Raw genomic sequence first — 19,220 nt, 5'->3', positions numbered from 1 at the left:
TTATTACAGGAGTGTGGTCTACCCTTTTTATCTTCTTACAGGAAATGGGAGGATAAGTGGCAGCACAGGCCCTCCATTTGGAGTGGTTCCAATTTTAACAAGAACGACGGTGTTGCCATTTTAATCAAGACCCCACAGGTGGTGGTGAGGGGGAGCACGGTTGTGGTATGCGGGCGTGCTCTTTTAGGCAATTGATTTTAATGTGCTAAATGTGTATGGTTTTAATGACAAACATGACCGGTGCGCACTTTTAGAAAACCTGCAGTCCCACATGCTAGGGAGGGATCCTCTAGTGGTGGGTGGGGATTTGAATTGTGTTTTAAGTAGAGCAGACAGGAGAGGGGCAGGAGAGGATTTTAAGGTAGACAGGTCAAGTGTTTTATTGCAAGGGCTGTGCAGGGATTATAACTTCTTATGGCTGCAGGGTCAGTATTGAGTAACTTGGAAAAATGTGCCCATTTCAAACGGCCTCGTACTCAATTCTTGCTCGTACAATATGCATATTATTATTACTATTGGATAGAAAACACTCTCTAGTTTCTAAAACCGTTTGAATTTTTTCTCTGAGTGAAACAGAACTCCTTCTGCAGCCCACTTCCTGACAGGAAGTGAGATTTCTGAAATCGAGGTCTCTGTTCAAACGCTTGCCTATAAATGGGCATGATACGTATTGGTATACATACACGTCATACACCTTCCCCTAGATGTCAAGAGGAAGTGAGAGAAGAATTGAATGGATTATCTTGGTCTGAAGTGGAATAAATCCTCTTGGAGTGACTTGTCCGCCATTTCTTGTTTTTTCGAAAGCGCGAAGTTGGACCTGGAATCGCCTTCTGGAAAGCCGTCGTTATAGGCGAATACTATCTCCGGCTTTGATTTTATTTGATACATGTTACAATATCATCGTAAAGTATGTTTTTTCAATATAGTTTTATTAGATTATTGAAATTTATTCGGGACGTTAGGCGTGTTGCGTTGTCTGCTTTTGTTCAGGATGGAGAGCTTAGCACCACTTGGCCAGTGTGCTTTCTAATTCAAGAGGGAAAGAGGTCCTTCTAAACCCAAACAAAGACGGTTCTGGACAAAGGACTCCTTGTACAACATTCTGATGGAAGATCAGCAAAAGTAGGACCCATTTTGGGATGATATTTCATATATCTGTCGAACTGTGCTATCGCTACCGATTACCTGGAATCAATGCTGTTGTGTGTTAGCTATTGTAGTAAGCTAATATAAAGCTATATTGTGTTTTCGCTGTAAAACACTTAAAAAATCGGAAATATTGGCTGTATTCACAAGATCTTTGTCTTTCATTTGCTATACACCATATATTTTTCAGAATGTTTTTGATGAGTATTTAGGTATTTGACGTTGGTGTCTAATTACTCTGGTTGCTTCGGTGCTATATCTGACGGTAGCTGTGATGGTAGCATCAATGTAAAACTGATTTATACCTCAAATATGCACATTTTTCGAACAAAACATAGATTTATTGTGTAACATGTTATAGGACTGTCATCTGATGAAGTTGTTTCTAGGTTAGTTTGGTTGGATCTTGGTTAGTTAGGTTGGCTTTGTGCATGCTACCTGTGCTGTGAAAAATGTCTGTCCTTTTTTCTATTTGGTGGTGAGCTAACATAAATATACGTGGTGTTTTCGCTGTAAAACATTTAAAAAATCGGACATGTTGGCTGGATTCACAAGATGTTTATCTTTCAAATGCTGTATTGGACTTGTTAATGTGTGAAAGTTAAATATTTCTAAAAAAATACATTTTGAATTTCGCGCCCTGCACTTGAGCTGGATGTTGTCATAAGTGTACCGGCACCGCCCTGCAGCCTGAAGAAGTTAAACTGGCTGACTGTTTTAAAACCCCGCATCCAAGAGAGGAGGGCTTCACCTGGACCAGTGGTGACGGCACCAGAGCCTCTCGCATTGATTATCTGTTTACCCGGGACTGTCCCCCAACTGATGCTAGAATAACCCCTGCTTTCTTCTCAGATCACGTAATGCTGACGTGCACCCTTTCACTAACTTCGGGTGTGACTGTGGGAAGAGGGCCCTGGAAATTGAACTGCTCCCTTTTAGAAGATGATAGAGTAGTTAGTCAGTACCGGGAGCAGTTCAGCCAGTGGCAGACGCTACAGGACTTCTTTGACACACGAGCACAGTGGTGGGAAATGGTGAAGGGAACGACGAGGACCTTCTTTAGAGAGATAGGAAAGAAAAAAAGCAGAGAAAAAGATTGACGCATGGTGGGACTGCAAAAGCGACTGGAAAGGTATTTTAATTTATGCCAACAGGGCCTTGATTTTAACCAAGAAATCCAAGAAGTAAAGAAGGAAATGGCACTTTTAGCAGAACAGAAAAGTAAGGGGGTTAGAAGAGGGGAAGAAGTGCACCAGGTACTTTTTTAAGAAAATAGTTAGTAAGGGTAGGACAATAACAGGGTTAAAAAACAAGGATGGGGTTTTAAAAACAGACACAGAAGGAATAAAGGAAGTGGTCGAGGATTTTTATGGGGAACTGTTTGGGGTAAAAGATGTATGTGAAGAGACTATGGGGGACATTTTAACCTACATCGACAAGACTCTACCCAACACAGACGACCTGACAAAAGACCTGACGAGGACAGAAATCGACAAAGGACTGAAGCATTTTAAGAGGGGTAAATCACCGGGGGAGGTGATTTATTACCAAGGTTTTAACACTCAGAATGTCTTCTGTTTTAGGGGAGGTGATCCACCCGGACCAAACCTGTGCCGTTCCCGGAAGGAAGATCACGGACAGCCTGATACTGATCCGAGATGCCATCTGTTATGCGAGAGACAGAAACATGCGGCTTGTAGTCCTAAATTTAGATTTTGAAATAGCCTTTGATCGGGTCTCGCACCAGTACCTCTTTAAGGTACTGCAAAAAATGGGTTTCCCGGACAGGTTTTTAGCTTGGGTGGGACTGCTGTACGGGGACATCACCAGCAAAATCCTCGTAAATGGGCATCTGTCAAAAGCAGTGGGAGTACACTGCGGCGTCCGTCAGGGCTGTCCATTATCTCCTCTTCTGTTCGTGGCCTGCATTGAACCACTGGCACAGGTCTTGAGAAGGGACCAACAGATCAGTGGGGTGGGTATCCCGGGGAGTGGGGGATGACCGCCAAGTGCGTTTTTTACATGGACGACGTCAATATTTTATGTACCGACCTTTTATCCGTCGACAGGACCCTGGATAGGACTGACTGGTACGGACGAGCCTCTGGGACAAGACAGAGGCCCAATTTTTCGGACCGTGGTTAGACCCAGACTTGACCAGACTACCTCTGACAGTCAAAACGACGGACATAAGGGTACTGGGGGTAAAGTTTGACAGGGAGGGAGGAGGGAGCGGTAACTGGAGCGGGATCCTGGGGACAGTAAGACAGAGAATGGGTTTTTGGGGACTACGACAGCTGACTTTTGAGGGCAAGGTTTTAATCATTAAAGCTGTGATTTTACCTGTGCTTTTATTAATCAGTTCTGTTTTTATCCCCTCACGGAGGAGTATTTTAGCCCTGGAGCGAATGCTCTTTTACTTCCTGTGGGGTAGCAAGTGGGAGAGGCTGAGGAGGGAGGTGGTCAAGAGGCCCAGGTCCAAGGGGGGGGAAAGGCTTGCCTGACCTCTACTTGTTCCTGGGCAGCCGCTATACAGCGTTACATCTCACTCTTGCCACCTCCCCGGTCAACAACAAGACTCAGGCCCTCGCAAGGTTCTGGCTGGGATCTTACCTCAGGACCCTGAGGTTGATCCCAGTAGACCTGCGAGCTCCAGTCTCTTTCCTGCTACCCACGCACTACGTCCAGCTCCAGAAGTTTTTAAGACATTTTAAACTGGAAAAAGAAGCAGTCACGGTTTTAACTAAACACCGCTCACTTCTCTCTCTTGTGCTGGATCGGGAACCAGTGTGTCCAGTACGCGGGCTCGCTATAGGCGAGCCCACAACGGTCTGGCGCAACGTGTCCCATCCTGCTCTCCTGAATCGGCATCGGGACCTGTCCTGGATGGTCGCCCACGAGATCCTCCCGGTCAGGGCCGTTATGCACTCACGGGGCATGGCGAGGACATCCGCGTGCCCCCGACCAGGCTGCGGCCAAGAGGAGTCGGTGAGGCACCTGCTCTGAGAGTGCAGAGCTGCCAGGGACCTGTGGAAGGAAGCAGGCCCCCTGATCACTCCGTGCCAGCAGGGGAGGACCTAACACCTCAGCTCGTGCTGTACGGGGTGGGCCGAAGGCCTATTCCATCAAAGGCCTTCACCAAGTTCTGGCCCACCCTCACGTGCTTGAAGGAAGCACTGTGGTCCTCCCGTAACCTGCTAGTAGCGAAAAGTGTAGAGACCACCCCCCAGGCAGTGGCCATGGTAGCCACGGAAGCCCTGGGGTGGTACGGAAGGAAGGGGGCCTCGACCCCAGGCGAAGGGTCCCCCACAACACCCTAGGTCCCGGCGGCCACGGCCTGACAGCGCTGCGGCGCCTAGGGTAGGGATCTCCTCTGGGCCCCGAAGGATGGTACGATGGTTTATTCAGAGGAGCAGGATGAGGCGAGTTTGATAAGGACTCACCCCGCTCCTGTACAGACAGCCTTTTAGCAAAGTGACTTTTTAACATGTTTTTTCATGTCTTAAAAAACATTTTACCTTTGTTAGATCATTAGTACACATTTTAAATGGCTTTTACAGATTTGAGGTTTTTACAAGAAAAGTACTTTTATTCACGGTTGTTTTCATTGGTTTTAACAACTTGTAAATGTAACTTTCAAATGCTGTGTTTTATGCTTTATTGCCGTTTTTATGTGTATGAAATGTGTAAATAAAACTTTCCCCCAAAAAATCTGTTCTTATCAGTTTAATATCTGATACGTCCCCCATCGGGGGACTACATATTAAATGGATTTTTCGAACAGGGAGTCGGAAATGGGGCTTGCTCCGTCCGCTCCACGCATCGACCCGGTATTGCAGTACCTCCGGGAACGGTGCAACACATTTCTCCCGTTGTCAAGGAAAGAAAATACACAAAGCTATATAAACAGCTGGCTGAAGTAGAAGAAGAAAAGGAAAGAAAAAACATCCAAAGTGAAAGTAGGGCGAAGCGCTCTTCATGGGTTCCCCCGTTTCCCGCCAAAAAACGTTGGTCAGGATAGAGTGAGTGAGTGAGTCTGACTTTTTACCCACAGCCCTGGAAAAGTTGGCAGAGTGGGTTCGGTGACCACCCACCCGCGAGATCCCGGCCTAGAGTGCGTCTCGGGCCCCAACCTCTGACTTCCATACGACTCTGGTTTCTCTTCATTACACACAAGCCTTTCGCCTTTTACTAAAGACTTCCGTGGACAGGAACACTTACGAGTTCAAAGTATTTTTGGAAGGGCTTTGCTTATGGCAGAGCCCGGTATATCTTGTTTCAAGAGAAATGGACAGAGTTGACACCCACCGCCGACACTTTTTGCTCAGGCGTTTGACTTCAATCGGGCCGACCGATCGATCGACCGGTGTATTTTTCCACTCAAAGTAGTCGCTCGGGCAATTGAGTTCAAGCCCGACGACGACGACTGGCGTATTTGCAGGGCTTTGAACAAATAATCGCACCAGGCGTAAAGAGCTAGTGACTTAAAGCCGCATTGGCGACTTTTTAAACAAAACACCTTCCTGCCTGTCACCAGGGAAACGTTGGGTGGGAAGGAGCCAACTTTTGCCAAACCATTGAGGTCTGCCGAGACCCCCGGGTGCCCGGCGGGCGCAGGGGTCAATTTGTGGGTTATTGCTTCTCTGCCTTTTGGCTCAGTTCAAGCTTGCTACCGAGGTGCCCCAAAGCCCACTGAGTCAGGAGGTCGAAGCAAGACAGGAGGGAAGAGAACATTTATTACGAGGATTTGAAATAATTTTTTGTTTTTTCTTTTTTGCTGTTCTTTGGCTTCTTGGGAAGAGAGCTTTTTTTGGTTTAAAAAAATGGAGCAGCAAAGAACGAGCAGGACGGTACCAGGGATTGGATTGGCAAACACGGTGAGGTTTTCATGGATTGACAAGGAGATGGAGCCGTGGGGAAGAGAGACATTTGGGAGGACCGTACTGATGGGATACCTGAAACTGCAGGTAAAAGATGTTTTGTGCCTTCAGGGCAACCCGATGGAGAAGGCGTACGATGTGACGTTTCACTCAGAAGAGAAGCACGATGGGATTATGAAGACGGTGAGGGAAGGGAAAGGAGAGAGACCCCTGTGCCATTACGCGGTGACCAGCCTGGCAAGGAACAATTTCAGGGTGGTCACCGTAAACATGTACAATCCGCATGTGAAGGATGAGGAGGTGAGGGCCTTTCTGGGGAGATATGTAGACAACGTATCCTCAGTGAGGCACCTCAGGGACTCCCTGGGTTTCTCTACCTCCATCCTCCAGCGATGTTCTCCCTGGGGGCTGACAGGGGGACATTATTTTATGCCCGTCAGCCTCCGTTCTGTAGGCGTTGTATGGCCTACGGACATATACTGGCCTCGTGCAATACCCGAAAGTGCAGGTTCTGTGGGTCGGGAGAGCACGAGGCCAAGGATTGTGACGAGCCCAAGGCTTGCCACGGGTGTGGATTGTCAACACACCTGTGGCGTGATTGCCCGGCTCGTCAAAGGTCGTACGCGTCTGCAGCTGGAGGGGGAACGGGGGATGGGGGGAGAAGAGAAGAGAAAGGAAGGATGCGGATGACAGTAATGGCACAGGGGAAAAGACGGCACGGGAAGAGGATGGAAGGAAGAAGGCTACGAAAGGAGAGAGGAGAAGAGAAGAGAAGGCGAAGGAGGTGGAAGGTGAGGAGGCGGAAGAAGGTGACGGAGCGAAGAAGAAGAAGGCGGGGACAGTGGAGAAAGAGGAGGTGGAGGACGGAACGATGAAGGAGTGGGGGAGCACCCTGGTGGAAGAGATGGTGGATGGGCTGGTGGGGATGGGGGACGAAGTCACCCCTTTGCCGTCATCTCCGAAGAGGACAGGGAAGAGGAGAGTGAGCTTGGAGGACGGAGAGGGTGAGGTGGGGGGGGGGGAAGGCTAAGCGAGGGACGGGGGAGGGAAGAAGATTTTCGATGGTCTCGCTGTTTTCCTCAGCCCCTAATAATTTTGGTGGAGGGTATTTCACAGGGTGAGGATCGGGGTTGTCTATCTGGGGGGGATCTCAACTCCTGTTTGGGGAGATGGGGTCCCCTATTCTCAGCCCAGAGGCCTACAGGGAGGGAGGGTTGGAGGGTGTTGGTGGGGAACCCAGGATGCAGGGCACTCCAATGCCTAACACCATGCCTGCATCCTGGATTGGAGTCATGGAGGACGGGGGGACGTCAGGAGAGGAGAGGACGTCCCTGCCGGATGAAATGGAGCAGGGGAGCATCGGGTGAGTCTCCTGTTTTTTGTTGGTTTGGGTTTATTTGTTGAGGGTTTGTTTTTTAATTATTAATGAATATTTCTGTTAAGTTGTTTAGTTTAAATGTAAGGGGTTTGAGGGATTATGTTAAGAGGGCGGTTTTTTGTTTTTTGGAGGGAGTGGGTTTTGATGTTTGTTTTTTACAGGAGGTTCACCTGAGGGATGGTGGGGATGTGTGTAGATTTAGGAGGGAGTGGGACAAGGGGGAGTCATTTGAGTATAGGGGGGGTGCAATCGACAGGGGTAGGGATTTTGTTTCGGAATAGGGAGGTGAAGGTAGAGAGCACTTTTGTTGTAATGCAGGGGAGGGTTTTGGGGGTAGACGTCACTTTGAGGGGTATTAGATATAGGTTATTTGGGGTGTATGGGCCACAGGTGGCGGCAGATGGTGGACTGTCTGGCGCCCGTGTGTGTTACAAATAGGCACTTGGTGATAGGTGATTTTAATATAGATTTAGGGGTAGGAGGGGATAGCAGTGCAGGGGCCATCACCGGGCTAATGGCTTGCCATGGTTGAAGATAGAGGTCTGCCTGTCTCTCGGACATTCGTTTTCCGTTTGATAAAATGTAAAAATGTTGGTAATTTTTCCGCTGTCCCGGTAAATTCCACCAGATGGCTAATGGGATCTTATTGCAAATATACAAAACATCAATCACAACATGGCCATTTCTCCTAAACGGAAAAGACTTTGAAGATGAAACTTGGTGAGCATAGGATTGGACTAATGGGCTGTTAGCCCAGAAACAAGATGGCGTCGAGAACTCATCGCTTTTTGAGTTTTGGACGGCCAGTTTTCTGGGATCAAAGGTCAAAAATGAAAATAGAGCGCTAATTTGACCGCTTCACGTCAAAGTACATGAACCTACGGTGTCAGGAAAAAAAGAACCAGCCCTTTATTTATCGTAATTTAAGATAAATCGTACAATTGGTGATGCTCAAAGAAATGTGTTTTTTCCCCAAAAAAGTTAGATCCAATTGCGGCGTGTTCTGACAAATCCGTTAAGGTGGGTTTCAGAGCTCTGCGAGATTTCTGTGATTTTCTGAAATAACACACACTCATTCAACCCTCTGTAAATCAGTAATTTCGTCACAAAGACTTAACTCAATATTCTGTAAGAATCTACCCCAAGGAGGATATGTATTCACTTTCAGCTTCCTGTGTCAACCGGAAGTGCCTTAAATTGAGGTCATAGGGGCTGTTTCGAAGGGTTAGTCTAAAATGTTTTTTTTTTTTGATAAGGTGTGTTTATCGGGGGATCAGGAAGACCTGTGAGGGCCCCAATTCAAATTATAAGCTGAGGGAAAATTGTGCCTCAAAGGTCAAGAGGGTGATGCAATTTTTTAACTCCATGGCGAAGAATGAGACCTACCAGTCCTCTCTCATTTTTCTGACAGACCATGACAAAATAAGGAAGTAAGCAGAGTTCTTTCTTTCTCTTTAGTCTCACGAGCATTAATTAACAATACAGTATTTGATTGTGTGTGTGTTTTAGATGGGTTCAATTCCATCACCACAGTCAACCACTACACCTTGACTATTGGCGCATTTCTTAAATATACCGAGGAGACCCCTCCACCTGCCTGCCGGCTGACCGTAAACCAATGGAAGGGGATCAACCGGTTTATGAAGGGCATTAAACAACCAGTTTCCCTTCACCAGGTAAAGGTGAAAGACAACAAGGAAGGCAAGGTGGTGTCCAAAAAGAGCCTGCTGGAGTGCCAGTCTCTTGCCAAGGCAAAAATACCTCAAGTGCTGAGTAAGTTTTTCTCAATCTGTGATGTCACTGTTTATACACACTTATAGATGTCAGAGATGTATAGAGTGCATTATGGAGTGGGATTATGAAGCTGCCTTTTTATATTTTCATGTTCCCACAGAAACATTGGAAAAAAACAAGGACACAGGAATCAGTAATGGTTTTATGGGTACCTGTGTGCCTACATATACGGCCACAGACTAGGCCTGTATAAAAACATGTTGGTGAAAGAGGCGGAGGAGGCAAAACGTGACCAGTCTGGGGTGTATCTGATCAATGTCAGTCTATAAAATACAGCTGGCTGTGTTTATTGGTTGGTTATTTTTGGAAACAATTGCAGTCGCCGGAGCGTAATGTGTATTTTTGTGTTTTTTTTTCTGTTCAATTTCTATTAGGTGGGGGAACACACAACTAATCGAGAGTATGGCATGGTCCAGATGTCGCTGACGAAGGAGGAGTACAGTTGGTTTTCAGACTTCCTGAAATTCAAGCACTGTCTCTCAGGGGGAAAGAAGGCCCAGCACTTGTTTTTCAATTCCACAAACACTCAGCTGAAGAACCTGCCTGCCTACCTGAGGGAGGTGTGGAAGGAGATGGGTCTGTCCGAAAGTCCTTCCTTCACTGACCTGCGGACCTCCATTGTCACTCATGTAGGTCAGATTAGATAGGAATCTAATTATTGTAAGGTCCTATTCTACTGTTGTCTGAAGTAATATCAATAAAATGATATGTGTGTGTGTGTGTGTGTGGGTCTTACAGGTAAAAAAACATGCTCCCGAAGATTGACAGGGAAAGGGTGGCCGACTTCATGTGCTACAACATCCAGACGGCAGACTAATTTTATGCCATCAATTTAAATCCATCCTAAGCCAATGAAACCAGGGCACTCTGAGGCTGCACTGAATGGGTAAGACACCACAGTCGCCGCAGAGAACCAGCCCTCCACCTCAGGAAAAAGAAAGCGGAAGGTGAGAGGACGCCTCCCTCTCCGAGGGGAGCACCACCCCTGAAGAGACCAAGGTGATGTACCAGGAGCCTGGCACGTCCGCCGGGGACTCGGAGGAGGAAGGTGAGGAACAGACGGCCAGACAACCTCCAGTAAGATCAGCTATTCTGACAGGACACATTCAATTATCAAAATGTACTTGTAAACTATGTAACAGTCAAGTGTGAATTTTGAGATATCTCATTTCTTGTTTGCTCTGTCAGAAGACACCCTCCAAGGTGACCAATCCTCAGGTGGAGATGGAACTTGCCCCAAAGAGGAAGCAGACGATCTTCAGGCACCGCATGGTGGTCGCCATCAGCCCCATGCTAGTCTCACCCCTCAAAGTGAAGATCAAGTCGCACCACCACTCCCCCATTGAAAGGTATGCACCAACTTAACTCAAATATAGTCAGACTAAAAAATGCCATTGCCTCAAGGAGGTTAAAGCTGCAGGAGAAGGTGCAAAAGGAAGGAGGGTAGCCCTGATGCAGCTCGAAGGAAGGGGAGCCGACCAACAACAGGACTTCCTCGTCTGAATACTCACATTTACGCTGTTCTGATTTTGTTTGGTGTGCTTGTTTAGATTTTTGTTCAATTTTCTATTTTGGTGTGATTCTTTATAATGTAAAGGTTTGTTCTGTTTTATTAAATAACTATTTGAGTAATTATTTGTGTTGTGCTCTTTTAAGGTTTGTATTTAGTTTGTCACTTAATTTGTAAGTGTTGAACTTTCACTGCCTTGTGTTATTGTCTGTGAAGGTTGGAAAAAATATTTTGGCTTTATTGGCATGGGAATCATATGTTAACATTGCCAAAGCAAATGAAGTAGATAATAAACAAAAGTGAAATAAACAATAAAGTTCTGCTGTAGACTGTACTACTGCTGTTCAGGAAGCACAATTTGTACTAGAAACTTAGACACACTGAAAAATAACTAATGGCATCACCGTAATCTCTAGGCCGTGCAGAGTTCAACAAGACGCCCCTCTTGACCGTAGCTTGCTCTGAGCGCAGCGACCGTGAAAAAAAGCAGGCCCAAAATGAAGCCTGTCCCTAATTTCAGGTGCTTTTGGGGGACAGCGGTGTAACCGTTAGAGTTAGAAGGACAATTCAACCACAGGAATGTTCCTAAGGTCCTCCCGATTTGCAAACCTTGACCGTGTGGCATTAACCCTTAACAGTGAAAACAGGTTTTTTCATCTCACAATGACATCTCTCCCCCTAAATTCAACCTGAAGCCTTTGTGGGTTATGAATGCCATATCAAACTGTCTTCGATGACAACCCATCCGGCCACCTGTGTTGATTCTAAGCTTCCGGGAGCAACCGGAAGTGGTTAAAATCACCCTAAAAGTGTTTTGCCATACTCAACCTGCAGTTTGTGAGAAAGAGTGCATTCAACCCTGTGTAAATAAGTCAGTTAAGGTAAAGACTTAAAACTCAGGATTCTGTAAAATCCTTCCCCAATGAGGATATGTGTTTACTTTCAACTTCCTGTGCCAACCGGAAGTGCCTTAAATTGGGGTCATAGGGGCTGTTTCAAAGGGTTAAAAAGGTCAGTGCTTTCCAAAACTTCATGTGTGTGATTAGGAAACCCTCATGAACTGTAAATCAGTAATTTCTCCCCCAAAAATGTAAAAGAATAAAGTTACACAGTGCAGGGCTTAACCTCTCTAGGATGAGAGTGGCGCTAGCGGCACCCCCCCCCCCCCACCCCCACTGAAAAACCAGTGCCGCGAAATTCAAAAACAATATTTTTTTTAAATATTTAACTTTCACACATTAAAGTCCAATACAGCTAATGAAAGACACAGATCTTGTGAATCCAGTCAACATGTCCGATTTTTAAAATGTTTTACAGGGAAGACACAATATGTAAAGATGTACATCTATTACCTAAAAATACATTAGCATAATCCACCATCTTTTATTTGTCCACCAACACCAGTAGCTATCACCAATTCGGCTAAACTAAGATATTTATAGCCCCTAACCAATAAAAAAACTCATCAGATGACAGTCTGATAACATATTTATGGTATGGGATAGGTTTTGTTAGAAAAAAGTGCATATTTCAGGTAGATGGCATAGGTTACAATTGCACCCACCGTCACAAATGGAATAGAAAAACTACTTAGAGCAACGTGTTTACCTACTTACTAATCATCAAACATTTCGTAAAAATACACAGCATACACGAATCGAAAGACACAGATCCTGTGAATACAGACAATATTTCAGATTTTCTAAGTGTCTTACAGCGAAAACACAATAAATCGTTATATTAGCATAGCACATAGCACATAGCAGCCCAGCATTGATTCTAGCCAAAGTGAGCGATAAAAGTAAACATTGCCAAAATATATTAATTTTTTCACTAACCTTCTCAGAATTCTTCAGATGACACTCCTGTAACATCATATTACACAATCCATATAGAGTTTGATCGAAAATGTTTATATTTAGCCACCAAAATCATGGTTAGACAATGTGAAATGTAGCTCAGCTGGTCAGAAAAAGTCTGTGCGCCACTTAGACAGTGATCTACTCTTATACATAAATACTCATAAACGTGACTAAAAAATATAGGGTGGACAGGGATTGATAGACAATTTAATTCTTAATACAATCGCGGAATTACATTTTTTAAATTATCCTTACTTTTCAATACAGCTTGCGCCAAGCGAAGCTACGTCAAAAAACATGGCGTCCGAAGCCAGTAACATTTTTCGACAGAAACACGATTTATCATAATAAAAATGTCCTACTTTGAGCTGTTCTTCCATCGGTATCTTGGGCAAAGGATCCTTTCTTGGGTCCAATCGTCTTTTGGTGGAAAGCTGTCCTCTTGCCATGTGGAAATGCCAACTGCGTTCGGGATGAACTGGAAGCGTGCCCAGCAACTCACAGCGTTTCAGAAATAAATGTCCCAAAATCGCACTAAACGGATATAAATTGCTATAAAACGCTTTAAATTAACTACCTTATGATGTTTTTAACTCCCATAACGAGTAGAAACATGACCAGAGTAATATTACTCCCTCCACTAATGCTTGGAACAGGTGCGGGTCGGTGTCCTCTAGGCGCATGACGCAGCTCCAAAAGAGTGACTAGCCTCAGGGTTTTTTAATTTATAGTGCCTGTGAACGCGCAATCGACCCCATTCAAATCGTCATCACGTAAAGACATCCAGGGGAAGACGTAAGCAGTGTCCGTATAGTCATAGCAATAACAGTGCCCTTTTAACTGACTCCAGAACAGTGGCCAAAATTTCTGAATTCTGACTCCATGTCAGGGAAATTGCTGTAGAATGGGCTCTGTTCCACTTAGAGACAAAATTTCAACTCCTATAGAAACTATAGACTGTTTTCTATCCAATAATAATAATAATATGCATATTGTACGATCAAGAACTTTGTGGGAAGCCGTTTCAAAAAATTACACGATTAGCATAAATAGCCACAACAGCGCCCCCATCCTCAACAGGTTAACCTGTTATGGCTGCAAGCCCGACGCCGGTACACCTATGACAACATCCAGCTCAAGTGCAGGGCGCGAAATTCAAAATCTATTTTTTTTAAATATTTAACTTTCACACATTAACAAGTCCAATACAGCATTTGAAAGATAAACATCTTGTGAATCCAGCCGATTTTTTAAATGTTTTACAGAGAAAACACCACATATATTTATGTTAGTTCACCACCAAATAAAAAAGAGGACAGACATTTTTCACAGCACAAGTAGGATGCAGGTAGCATGCACAAGCCAACCTAACTAACCTAGAACCAACCTAAATAACCTAGAAAAAACTCCCTCAGATGACAGTCCTATAACATGTTACACAATAAATCTATGTTTTGTTCGAAAAATGTGCATATTTTAGCTATAAATCAGTTTTACATTACTGCTACCATCATAGCCACAGTCAGAAATCGCACGGGAGTAGCCAGAGAAAATACAGACACCAACGTCAACTACCTAATTACTCATCATAAAACATTTCAGAAAAATATATGGTGGATAGCTAATGAAAGACAAAGATCTTGTGAATACAGCCAATATTTCCGATTTTTGAAGTGTTTTACAGCGAAAACACAATATATCGTTATATTAGCTTACTACAATAGCTAACACACAGCAGCATTAATTCTAGTCAAACGGTAGCGATAGCACAGTTCGACAGATATATGAAATAGTATCCCAAATTGGGTCCTTATCTTTGTTGATCTTCCATCAGAATGTTCTCCAAGGGGTCCTTTGTTCAGAACCGTCTTTATTTGGATCCAGAACAAACTATTTCCCTCTTGAATTAGCAAGCACACTGGCCGTGCGGTGCTAACCGCTCCTTCTTGAACAAATTCTTGCGACGCATCACGTCTAAAGTCCAGAATAAATTTCAATAATATAATTAAACTATATTGAAAAAACATACTTTAGGATGATATTGTGACATGTATCAAATAAAATCGAAGCCGGAGATCATATTCACCTATAACGACGGTTTTCCAGGAGGCGAATCCAGGTCCAACTTCGCGCCTCCCCAAAAAAATGTATGGCGCACTTCTCACTCCAAGAAGTTGTATTCAATCCCAGAACGAGATAATCAAGTCATTTCTGCTCTCACTAACGCATGACACCCAGGGGAAGGTGTATGACGTGTTTCTACAGTCCTAAGTGACATGCCCTTTTATAGACAAGCTCTTGAAGAGAGACATCGCTTTTGGAAATCTCACTTCCGGATAGGAAATGGTCTGTAAAAAGAGTTCTGTTTCACTTAGAGAAATAATTCAAACGGTTTTAGAAACTAGAGAGTGTTTTCTATCCAATAGTAATAATAATATGCATATTGTACGAGCAAGAATTGAGTACGAGGCCGTTTGAAAATGGGCACCTCTTTCCAGTTATTCAATACGCCCCCTGCAGCCATAACAAGTTAAAGTGCTTTCTGGACCGTTTTTCAAAATTATTTCATCAATTATACATGTATAAGAACTGTATGAACATACTTTTGTCATATTTTTTTTAACTTGTCCATAAGACATATGTTTTGTCCATTTGCAATATGATTTCAAAGGAAGTCAAAAGTCAGTGAACCATTGCCAAATGCAATATGAAAGTATTGAAAGTGCCCAATTCAGGATGGTACGTCCATTTACCATGTACGATCATAGGAAGTTGGTTTCCGAACCCAAAAGTCAGTGAACCATGTCCAAATGGCATTTATACTGCTCAAATTAAATATATCACTATGTTAAGCCATGAATCAACCTAGATTGTCTATTTGTCATGTATGATGAGGGAGAAGTGGGACGGTTGTTTTTATTACATTTTTTTTTTTAAACGTCTAAAAAAAACAGGGGCAAAAGTTGGGGTCCGTCTCTATGGGCGGAGGCGGTTTCAATGGGACTTTTCTAAATGTCATAATTTTCGTGATGGTCAAAATGAATTCTAGTTATTGCAAATGTACGAGGCTGTTTCTCGTTCTGAGAACCTTCTAGAGCTACATAACTCACCGTTTTGGAAAGATGTGACTTTTTTACCCTTCAAAACAGGCCCTGTGACCCCAATTTTAAAGGCACTTCCGGTTAGCACAGGAAGCTTAAAGTAAACACATATCCTCATTGGGGTAGGCTTTTACAGAATCCAGTTCTTAACGTCTTTACGTTAAGAACTTACTGATTTACACATGGTTGAATGCAGTGATTTTCACAAACTGCAGGTAGGTTATATTTAACCACTTCCGGTTGCTCCGAGAAGCTTAGAATCGACACAGGTAGACCCCATAGTGGCCTGATGGATTGTCATTGAAGACAGGTTCATAAGGCATTCATAACCCACATAGGCTTCAGGTTGAATTTAGGGGAGAAGGCAATGTATTCCTATGGGGAGAGAAGTCATTGAAAACTGTTTGATGTAAACACCTTATTTTAACTGTTAAGGGTTAATGCCACACAGTCAAGGTTAGGCTTGCATAGATCGGGAGGACCTCAGGAACGTTCCTGAGGTTGAATTGTGCTTCTAACCTTAATGGTTCCCCCGCTGTCACCCAAAAGCACCTGAAATTTAGGGCCAGGCTTAATTTTGGGCCTACTTTTTCTACGGGCGAGCTACGGTCAAACGGGGCATCTCGTTGAACTCAGCACGGCCTTGAGATTATGGTAATTCCATTGCAGGCTCTGTGTGTCTTTAACTTCTTTGGGGTAGGGGGCAGTATTTTCTCGTCCGGATGAAAAGCATGCCCAGAGTATGCTACAAACCCATAAAAGCTAGAAAATGCATATTATTAGTAGATTTGGATAGAAAACACTGAAGTTTCTAAAACTGTTTGAATGATATCTGAGTATAACAGAACTCATCAGGCAGACAAAAACCTGAGAAAAAAATCCAACCAGGAAGTGGGAAATCTGAGGTTGGTCGAATGTCAACTCAGCTCCTATTGAAGATACAGTGGGATATTGGTGATGTTGCACTTCCTAAGGCTTCCACTAGATGTCAACAGTCGTTAGAACCTTGTCTGATGCCTCGACTGTTTAGTGGGGCCGAAGGAGAGAGGAATGAGTAAGGTCTATCATGACCTGAACATGCCCTGACCATGCGCGTTCACGTGAGAGCGAGCTCTGTTCCATCGCACTTCTGAAGACACAGGAATACTCCGGTTGGAACATTATTGAAGAATTATGTTAAAAACATCCTAAAGATTGATTCAATACTTCGTTTGTCATGTTTTTACGGACTGTAATATAACTTTTTAAACTTTTCGTCCGTACTTTCCGCTGGACCTGCCCGCGCGACGTGAGTTTGGAAAGTGTACTGAATGCTAGAACAACAAGGAGGAATTTGGACATAAATGATGGACATTATCGAACTAAACAAACATTTATTGTGGAACTGGGATTCCTGGGAGTGCATTCTGATGAAGATCATCAAAGGTAAGTGAATGTTTATAATGTTACTTCTGACTTAACTGCATAATTTGGCGGCTATATTTGTGTCTTGATTGGGCTCTGAGCGCCGACCTCAAGATTATTGCACGGTTTGCTTTTTTGAATTCTTACACAGTGGTTGCAGTAAGGAGAAGTGCATCAAATTCCATGTATAACACTTGTATTTTTTAGCAATGTTTATTATGAGTATTTCTGGAAATTCATGTGGCTCTCTGCAAAATCACCGGATGTTTTGTAACTACTGAACATAACGCGCCAATGTAAACTCAGATTTTTGGATATATATATGAACTTTACCGAACAAAACATACATGTATTGTGTAACATGAAGTCCTATGAATGTCATCTGATGGAGTTCATCAAAGGTTAGTGATTAATTTTATCTATATTTCTGCTTTTTGTGACTCCTCTCTTTGGCTGAAAAATGGCTTACTTTTTCTGTGACTTGGCTCTGACCTAACAATCGCTTGGTTTGCTTTCGTCGTAAAGCCTTTTTGAAATCGGACACTGTGGCTGGATTTACAACAAGTGTATCTTTAAAATGGTGTAAAATACATGTATGTTTGAGGAATTTTAATTATGGGATTTCTGTTGTTTTGAATTTGGCGCCCTGCAGTTTCACTGGCTGTTGACGAGGTGGGACGCTACCGCCCCACATACCCTAGTGAGGTTAAAGTGTGCCGAATTTGTATTCAGCCTGGCCACGTAGTCCGGGACTGCCATGATTTTTTTATGTTGGCGATGCAGAATACAAGGGCATTATGCGGGAGTGCGTCGCGAAAGCAGGAAGATCTTGCAATGGCTGTGGTGAGAGTGGCATCCACTGCACGTGTACTGGGCCGACAAATTGTGATGACATGGAACAACAGGAGGAGGTGGTAGAAGAGAGTGTGACGGAGAGGACGGGATGGAGAAAAAGGAGGCCAGGATGGTAAAGGAAAAGAGGGTGATGATTCTACTGTGGCAGATGGGGATGGAATCGTGTCTAGCATGGACAGAGAGTTCTTGGACGGCGTCATCAAAGATGGAAAGGAGCCTGAGGGTGGAGGAGGAGTATCGACCACGGATCGTCTGAAGGTGCAGGGGGTGCTGATCATGAAGGTTTTATATCTGACACTTATCCGGAAAATATGGAGGTGAAGGGTGTATCCTCGAAGAAGGACTCTGTGGGTGACGTGTCCTTGGATGAAGTCCAAAGGTCGAGAAAAGAAGCGAAGGAAAGGAGGCAGGTCAAGAAGAAGAAAAAGACTGGGTCTTGATGATGGAAATAATAAACATCATACTCCTACTCATGGTGAGTCATATGTCTGTCAATATTAATGGACTAAGACATATGGAAAAGTTAGACCAGACAGGAAGCCTACTTCAGGCTGATATTTTATGCCTTCAAGAGACACTGGACTGACAGTATGATGGATAGAATAAGAAAGCGGTGGATGGATTTGCTTTATTTTAATAATGTAAGGGAACTCCCCCCTCAATTGTACAAAATAACATGGCAACTTATTGGCAGAGAGCGAACCATACACACGATGGAATTGTGTGGGATTTCACATTACATCCGGCGGTGTTTCGTCCAAAGTTGATGGCAAATGCCATATTGTAAATGAGCTGTGTAACACCCCAAAAATCCTATAGTGGGCGAGTGAGTTCCATCTTAATTTTTCATAGGCTTACTGTAACACAAGTCAAGACCCAAGAGTCAAATTTTTAATGTTTTGGCAAAAACTTATCACCCCCTTAAAAAAGTGCTTTCTGGACCGTTTTTCGAAATTCTTTCGATTTTTATGTCAATTACACATGTGTAAGAACTGTATGAAAATACTTTTGTCAAATTTTATTAACATAATTTTTTTGACATTTTTATTTGGACTTAAGGAATATGTTTTGTGCATTTGGAATGTGATTTCTTAGGAAGTCAAAAGTAAAAAATGTCAAATTTGGAGAAAACGTATCACCCCCTTTAAAAAGTGCTTTCTGGACCATTTTCGAAATTCTTTCGATTTTTATGTCAATTACACATGTATAAGAACTGTATGAAAATACTTTAGTCACATTTTACTATCATAATTTTTTATAAATGTTTACTTGTACTTAAGGAATATG

General features: G+C 43.7%; 1 non-coding gene and 1 pseudogene across 1 annotated transcript; both read left to right on the top strand.

Annotated features, from left to right (window-relative positions):
• Positions 1 to 4,841: 4,841 nt before the first annotated feature.
• LOC139531069 (U2 spliceosomal RNA) lies at positions 4,842 to 5,013 on the top strand (annotated as a pseudogene).
• Positions 5,014 to 5,296: 283 nt separating this feature from the next.
• On the top strand, positions 5,297 to 5,413 carry LOC139531155 (U5 spliceosomal RNA). Its single transcript, XR_011666262.1, has one exon. It is a non-coding gene; the product is annotated as a U5 spliceosomal RNA (small nuclear RNA).
• The last annotated feature ends 13,807 nt before the right edge of the window (positions 5,414 to 19,220 follow it).

The sequence above is a fragment of the Salvelinus alpinus genome, chromosome 9 (assembly GCF_045679555.1).
Source record: "Salvelinus alpinus chromosome 9, SLU_Salpinus.1, whole genome shotgun sequence".
Lineage (NCBI taxonomy): Eukaryota > Metazoa > Chordata > Actinopteri > Salmoniformes > Salmonidae > Salvelinus > Salvelinus alpinus.
This window is presented reverse-complemented; position numbering and strand designations above follow the sequence as displayed.